The sequence below is a fragment of the Onychomys torridus genome, chromosome 9, assembly GCF_903995425.1.
Source record: "Onychomys torridus chromosome 9, mOncTor1.1, whole genome shotgun sequence".
NCBI classification, from domain to species: Eukaryota; Metazoa; Chordata; class Mammalia; order Rodentia; family Cricetidae; genus Onychomys; species Onychomys torridus.
In genome coordinates this window covers 88787364-88794353 of record NC_050451.1, presented here as the reverse complement: position 1 = coordinate 88794353, position 6990 = coordinate 88787364, and the positions used below count along the sequence as shown (strand labels likewise).

The 6990-nt window shown below is 38.9% G+C and overlaps 1 pseudogene; it reads left to right on the top strand.

Annotated features, from left to right (window-relative positions):
* Positions 1-6610: 6610 nt before the first annotated feature.
* LOC118591694 lies at positions 6611-6786 on the top strand (annotated as a pseudogene).
* The last annotated feature ends 204 nt before the right edge of the window (positions 6787-6990 follow it).

The window sequence follows — 6990 nt, the reverse complement described above, 5'->3', positions numbered from 1 at the left end:
GATGGGCTAGGATAGAAGGATTAGGGGTATCCACAAAAGGGATGAAAGTAGGGTGATCTACAAGATCTGTTTATTCCCCTGGGAATGGGGGCAGAGACTGAAAAGAGGCCAGAACAGATGGTCTGCTACAGAGCTGAAGGACTGGGAAATTGAATTTGGAGGAATGGAGGGAGAGGTGAAAACCTGCAGTTAGTTTACCTGGTTTGCTAGCTAGTGTAGCCTGAGGATTCCCAATGAGAGCCTGCTGGGGTTAGGGGATAGGATAAAGCAATGAGTAGAGAGGAGAAAGTTTGGAAGGGAGATCTGTGTGATTCAGGGAGATGGGGCAGGGGTGAATGGAAGGCCACAGCAGGTGGTCTGATGCAATGCTGGGGCTGAGACTGGGGGGACTGGATTTGGGGAAGCTGAGGGAAAGGTGAAGACCTGTTGTTAGCCTACATGCTTCCTTGGCCAGAGTACAAAGAAATTTTTAAAAGTTTCTCAGGTAATAATTGGATTTTCTTAATTATTAAACATTGAATGTTTAAGCCTAGAGAGGACTGGGATAATGCGTAACTATTGTCATATATAGGTAGATATTATGCAGTAAAGGCCTCCCTTATGCTTAGTATTGTATACTCTTGGGAGTAGACTTTTCTTACCTTGACTGATTAAAAAAAAAAAATTAAAGACTGCTTGAATTTTTCTGTCTATATTTAAAGTAGAACAGCAGTGTTCATTTTATTTATTTTTCAAATGTAGAAATGAAAGATCCTATATAAAGTCACAAAGATGTAAATGGAAGAATCAAAATAAAAACAAGGTTGTGACAGTTAATGTCGATTATCAACTTGACAGTATCTAGAATCACCTAGAAGACAAAGCTCTGGAGTGTATCTATGAGGGAGTTTCTATCTTTGGTTCAGGTGGGAAGATCCATTATAACCATTTTTATTGGCTATAGATTATACTCAATAAAGAGGAGAAAGCCAAATGAGAACCAGTGTTTATTGCGCACTACTCCAGACGGTGGATGCAGTGTAACCTCTCCCACCATGATTTTCCTACCATGATGGACTATGCTCTCAAAATGTCAGCCAAAATGCACCCTTTCCTAAGACAAAGAGCATGTGGGTTGTAAAAGGGGATATAAAGCTAATTGTTTTTTCTAGTTTCAACTCTGTCATAGTAAATTATTGGTAGGGAATTAGTGCATAAAAATGTAATGGATGAGGAACTCGTAAAACCCCAAGTGAATCACCACAGATTCAGAATGGCCATTCTAACTGTATATAAGTTTACTGAGCTATATAGAGTTTGGAACTAGGCAAGTATTTGCATGGCTACCTTAATCTAGTTGTGTGATGTTCTTATTTGAGATCATTAAAATAAAGCGATTTTATTTAAAAAAAAATCACTTCCCTCCTTAAGTTGCTCTGTTAGGTGCATTTTCAATCAATAAAAACACTAATGAGTGCATGGACCTTCTGGATTCAAGCATCAGGACATGAGGTTTTCTTCACATTAGAACAGTAACACTATTTGGGGCCAAATATGTTCTATTAAAGAGAAGATACATTTTAAAAATGAGGAAGGCAAAGAGGACAGCCCTCGAGACTTTGAATCCTGATTTCCCAGTGGCCACAGTATAAGCCCAGGAGCAAAAATAAGCTCTATGGCTTTGTGGAGTTCTTTAGCTAGTCCTAGATTCACTTTTTATATCATTGAATCACAGACTTAACTATCTTGAACAATGTCACAAGAAACTCAGGAACAACGCATCCAAATTTATAACTATTCTTCACATATTCAGCATTCTCAGAAATTAGATATACTGATATTTACACTTTATAAGGATATGAACACACACACGGAGAGGAGCTTACAAATGTCCAATACTACATAAAAACAATGCAAATGTTCAATAACAATCAGTGTGGCAGCCTGTGGGCAAGGGCAGTGGTGGCATACATTTTTGAGGTCATTACCTGCTTTATGATTGCATTTAAGAAAGAAAACATAAACATAGTATGTCAAATCTGACCAAGAACACTTATCTTGGGAGCTCACAGGCCCTAGGATAGACCTACTGCTATTTTGCTAACTAGACATAGCATCAAACTGACATCAAATTCATATTTCTGTCCTAAAGATTAGTACAGTTCCCCAACCTCATCAGAGAAGCTTTGTTGTTAAGTGGACAGTGGATAATATAGAAACTCAAAACTGGTCAAAGTGCAGAGAATGAGTGTCAGTGGAACACTTAGTCACATCTGAGACATCTCTGTCATATCCCTCCCTAACAAAAGGCCCAGGGACTGTTGTAAGATGGGAGACAGAAAGATTGTAAGAGGCAGAGGATGGAGCAAAACAGTATCTTCTGAACATGACAATATTGCATCACTTATGAACTTATAACCTCTGTGGTTATCTGCACAAGACCTGTACTGCAGCAGGCCAGTCAACATTACCACATGGAGAAGAAAGCCCATCCCTAACTGAAAAGTTATTGATAATGGATTGTTTCTGGGAAAGGGAGAGTCAGTTTTCCTTAAAGGTGTAGCCCTTAGTAGGTTAACCATGACCCCGTGGATGACCCACACCCATGAATATACAGGAATCACAAAGTGGACTCAACAGGTTATTAAAAAGTAAAAGAAGATGTGAAGATAATAAAGGTGGGAGGAATGTGGCATCTTAAGGAGTAAGGGGGAGGAGTGGAGAATGAGTGTGATAAAAATAAATTATGTATATACAAAATTCTCAAAGAATAAAGATCACATATTTTTAATACAAGTGTTCATGAAAACTGGGAGTACTGGGAGTAGAGGCTGTATCAGGATGTAGTGTATGGAAGAAGTTCAGCTGGAAGCCTTCCTTCAGCCTCGCCCCTCACCATTTCAAACCCATCCTTCTCAGAAAGCGCCCACAAGCAGCAGCTCCTGGCTCCTCCCCCAGACCTGCTCAAGACCAAGCCTACAGGGTATTTAAAGGGCCTCCTAGCAAGCGGCCACGTGGTTTTTCCCAGGCTCCTTGCCCCATCTCATCTCTGGGGCCCAGAAACAGCCATCCAGAGATGTTTTGTCCGATACACCTGGTCTTTTATTTTTAGTTCAGCTTGATTTGGCTTACTGCATCAGCAGAGAGACTTAATATCAGGCACAGAAGCCTTTCAAAAGGAATAAATAAAAAGTAATATATATATATATATATATTAGTTTACTCTGTTGCATTTTTATCCTCCCTTTTTGAGTAAACTATATTTTGGAACTCATCAGTTTTCACAAACAAAAAATTAGGCTTATGAATGCTTAATGATACAATGAAGGCAGTTTATACAAAGCAAAATTGTCATTATTCATTTCCAGGTAATGTAAACAATGGGACCTCACACTGTCACCTTTTGGGCTTGTTGAAGGTGAAAACATATTGTGATTTGCACAGCTATTGGAAAGATTTTCAATACTGAACCATGTGAGCTCCATGTTGGCAGCCTCCCACTGAAGACAATGCCCAGCTATGTTTGAAAAGTTGGCAAGTCCATAACAAATTCCTGCATAGTTGAAGCTGCCTTGTTGATTTCCTTTCAACGCCATCCCAAGCAGACCAGGCTCTTCCTCTGGAGCTCAGAATGTGGCAAGAAGGAATGAGCTCCCACCCCCACCGCCCCATCCCTCTATTCCCCCTCCTCACACAAATCATTCTCCCCAGATTTCAAAGAACCCCCAGAGAGGCATGCTTGCTGTTCTATCTCTAGGACTACAGCCAGCGCAAATCAAGAAAATGGCTTCCAGGTGCAGACCACCCTCCCCTCCCCCATTCACTTTAAAATCTGGCGATTGTTTCACTCTTTAATCTGGAGATGGGCGGTAGAGGGAACAGGAGGGTAACCTTAAGATTCAAAAGTCCACATAAAATTATTTTGCCTTTTTCATTTCATAGAGAAATCACTTCTATTCTCCAAAACATATCACACAACCCAGCACGATTCATTCTGTCTCTTTTGATAAACCTCAGACCCTAAATAACTTGGATGCATTATCTGAGTCACTAAAGGAGCCCTACAGAGTGAAGCTTTCATGAAAGTAGTTTTAATCCAATGCTATTACTATCTCCCAGCAACTAGCTCCATTTTCACACAATGCTGTAATTGGTGGAAAAATTGCTTACTCTTCACAATAGTCCTCGATCTGCTAAATTCAAGTAATAGCAGATAATTATTGATAAACAATACACTAAGGGGAAGTGTGTTTGGGGAACTTTTCTAGAGATAATAATAGTCACAGAAGTATAACAACAGCCGGAAATGGCAGTGCGTGGTGCAGGTACCATGGCCCCTCCTTCCCTTAACTGAACATGTCTTCTTCATATCTTCTGTGTCCAAATGTCAGGCGGCTCACCGTCTTTAACACTTCTATATGTCTGCCAGGAGGTTTCCCATGTCCACATATGTGAATAACCTTTTGCATTGTTGCTATGTAAACGCCTTTGGACTCTATTCCATAGCATCATTAAATAATCTGATTTTCCCCCTGTAGATTATATGTAGACATTTTTCGAAGCAATTTATTGTGTTTGCCATCTTGCTATCATGCTACTATTATTCACCTAGTATTCATTTCTCCCTTAAAACACCTAAAATTTAGGGAGACATAATATAAGGGAGAAATGAATTTCATAATGTCTTTAACTCAGTCCACATGAAGGACATATTTTATACCTCAAGCTCACATTTTCATTTTTTTGTTCATCCTGTAAATGCCTAAAAATCATGTTGATTATAAATTTCTTTATTTACGAACAATAAATAGTAAAGTTTTTCTTGAAGTTCCTAATTTTGTCATTTTTTTCTATATCATTTTGTTTCGCTGATACTGTTATACTATTTCATCTTATTGAAGAAAGAAATTCATGTTTCAGATCTATTATTAAAATCCTCAGATCCCTGTTTTTGTTTGTTTGTTGGCTTTGAGTTGGTAAACATTCTACTTGCTTAAAATTAATTTCTTGGGAAGGCCTCTAAATCTATTTCGTTTTGGACTTAACATCAAAAACTGTCGGTGTTAACAAATATCCATGTTCTCCTCCTCTTTGGCACACAATAAATATATCTGCAAGCTTCTTGAAGTTAGAGGAGCATGCTGACAAAGGTGTGACTAATGAAAGTGACAGAAGATGTGTGCTTTGTAGACGAATTTCTAAACAGTCTTATTAAATAAGAAACAGAGCCAAATACAGAGGTATAAGCATTAGAGATTAAAGCAATAAACATCAACCCACCAACTAACCTTAGCTTACCACCTTGCCGTAGCTTCCCAAGAGAGAGAGACCTTCCTCTCTAACCTGTGCCTTTATTGCCTTCCTGTTCTGCCTTCTCATTGGCTCTAAGCTCAGCCACATCACTTCCTCATCATTGCCTGTCTGTACAGACCTCCATGTCTCTACTGGTTGGTACTGGGATTAAAGGCTCATGTCAACAAGCTTGGTTGTGTCCTTGACCACACAGAGGCTCTGCCTGCCATGTGATCAGATTAAGGGTGCGTGCTACCACTGCCTGACTTTTGTTTATGGCTCACTATGTGACCTCTGATCTCCAGGCAAACTTTATGTATTAATATGCAAACAAAATATCACATTTCAGCACAAATAAAATATCACCACAGTACTCACTTCTCAGCTGGCTGCTTGAACATCTCCTATGTATAATCTTCACTCTCTCTTTCTATTGCCTAACAACTAACTGAAGACCCTGAAGACTAAAGAGAGCAGCGGCTCAAGATGGAGGAATCCTGGAAGTCTCAATGCCAGACTGTAGCAAATCTCTCTCTCTCTCTCTCTCTCTCTCTCTCTCTCTCTCTCTCTCTCTCACATACACACACACACACACACACACACAAACCACATGATATTTATGTATATATGCAAGTATACATACATGTAAATATCTATATATTGTGCATATGTATGTGTGTATATGCACATATACTATAAAATAAGCATATACACTTATCCAGCAGAAAATATACTGTGTTTGAGTCACTGGGATTTGGGGACCATGTTCCCTTCTCCTAACATTATAGAAATTGATACATTAAAGTGAACACTTACAGAAATTCAAAATTGAGAATTTATGATAGAGTGGTTCAGTGGATGGTTGTAAGAAATCATACCTAAGGCCCGATGCCTCTGCAGACCCCTCAGGCCCTGGCAGGAGCTGTGGCAGTTGTTACTTGGGATCATTCTGAAGTGGCCAAATGGTGCCTCAGCCTAAACCTTGCAGAACATGACTGTGGAGAACCAGAGTGTTTTGGCTACTATAGCCTGCAGTACAATAACTATGGGATAGATGAATTTAGGCTAAGAACTGGCTAATTTGAAAACAGAAATAGAAAAAAATGGAATCCAAGAATTGAATACTTTGAAGATATAGAAAGCCCAGCTGTTTTCTAGAATACAGCCTGCATGGAAGAATGCAAGAATGGAGGATTTTTTTTTTTTGCTTGGCTATGGCTTGTTAGCATTCAAATGTTACTTCCCCACTCAGTTTTATATACTTTCATACTCATATGTATATATGCATATATACATACACAATATGTATTTATATAAGATACAAGAAAATCAGGGTCTCATACTTACCTGGCAGGGAGATACCATTGTTATGAAGGTGATTTTCCCAGGGTGAGGCTTATCCATTGCACTCCAGATGTGCTGACCCCTACAATTTCCCCAAATGCAAAAAAAAAAAAAAAAAAAAAAAAAAAAAAAAAAACAACCGGGGTATCATACAGGAAGATTATGTGCAGGAATAAAGGCTAGGTATGGTAAAAAGGGATCTAGAAATGACTGAAAATGAGAATACCAAAAAGTTGCATTTTCTTTAAAGTAATTTTATTTTTGGCAAACACTTCATGAACACTGTAGGAAAGGTTATTAGCTGTGGAAATGGTGATTTTTCAACTAAGGGGTTTTGTTTCCTAGAGGAGATTTGGAAACATGAAGATAGTTTTG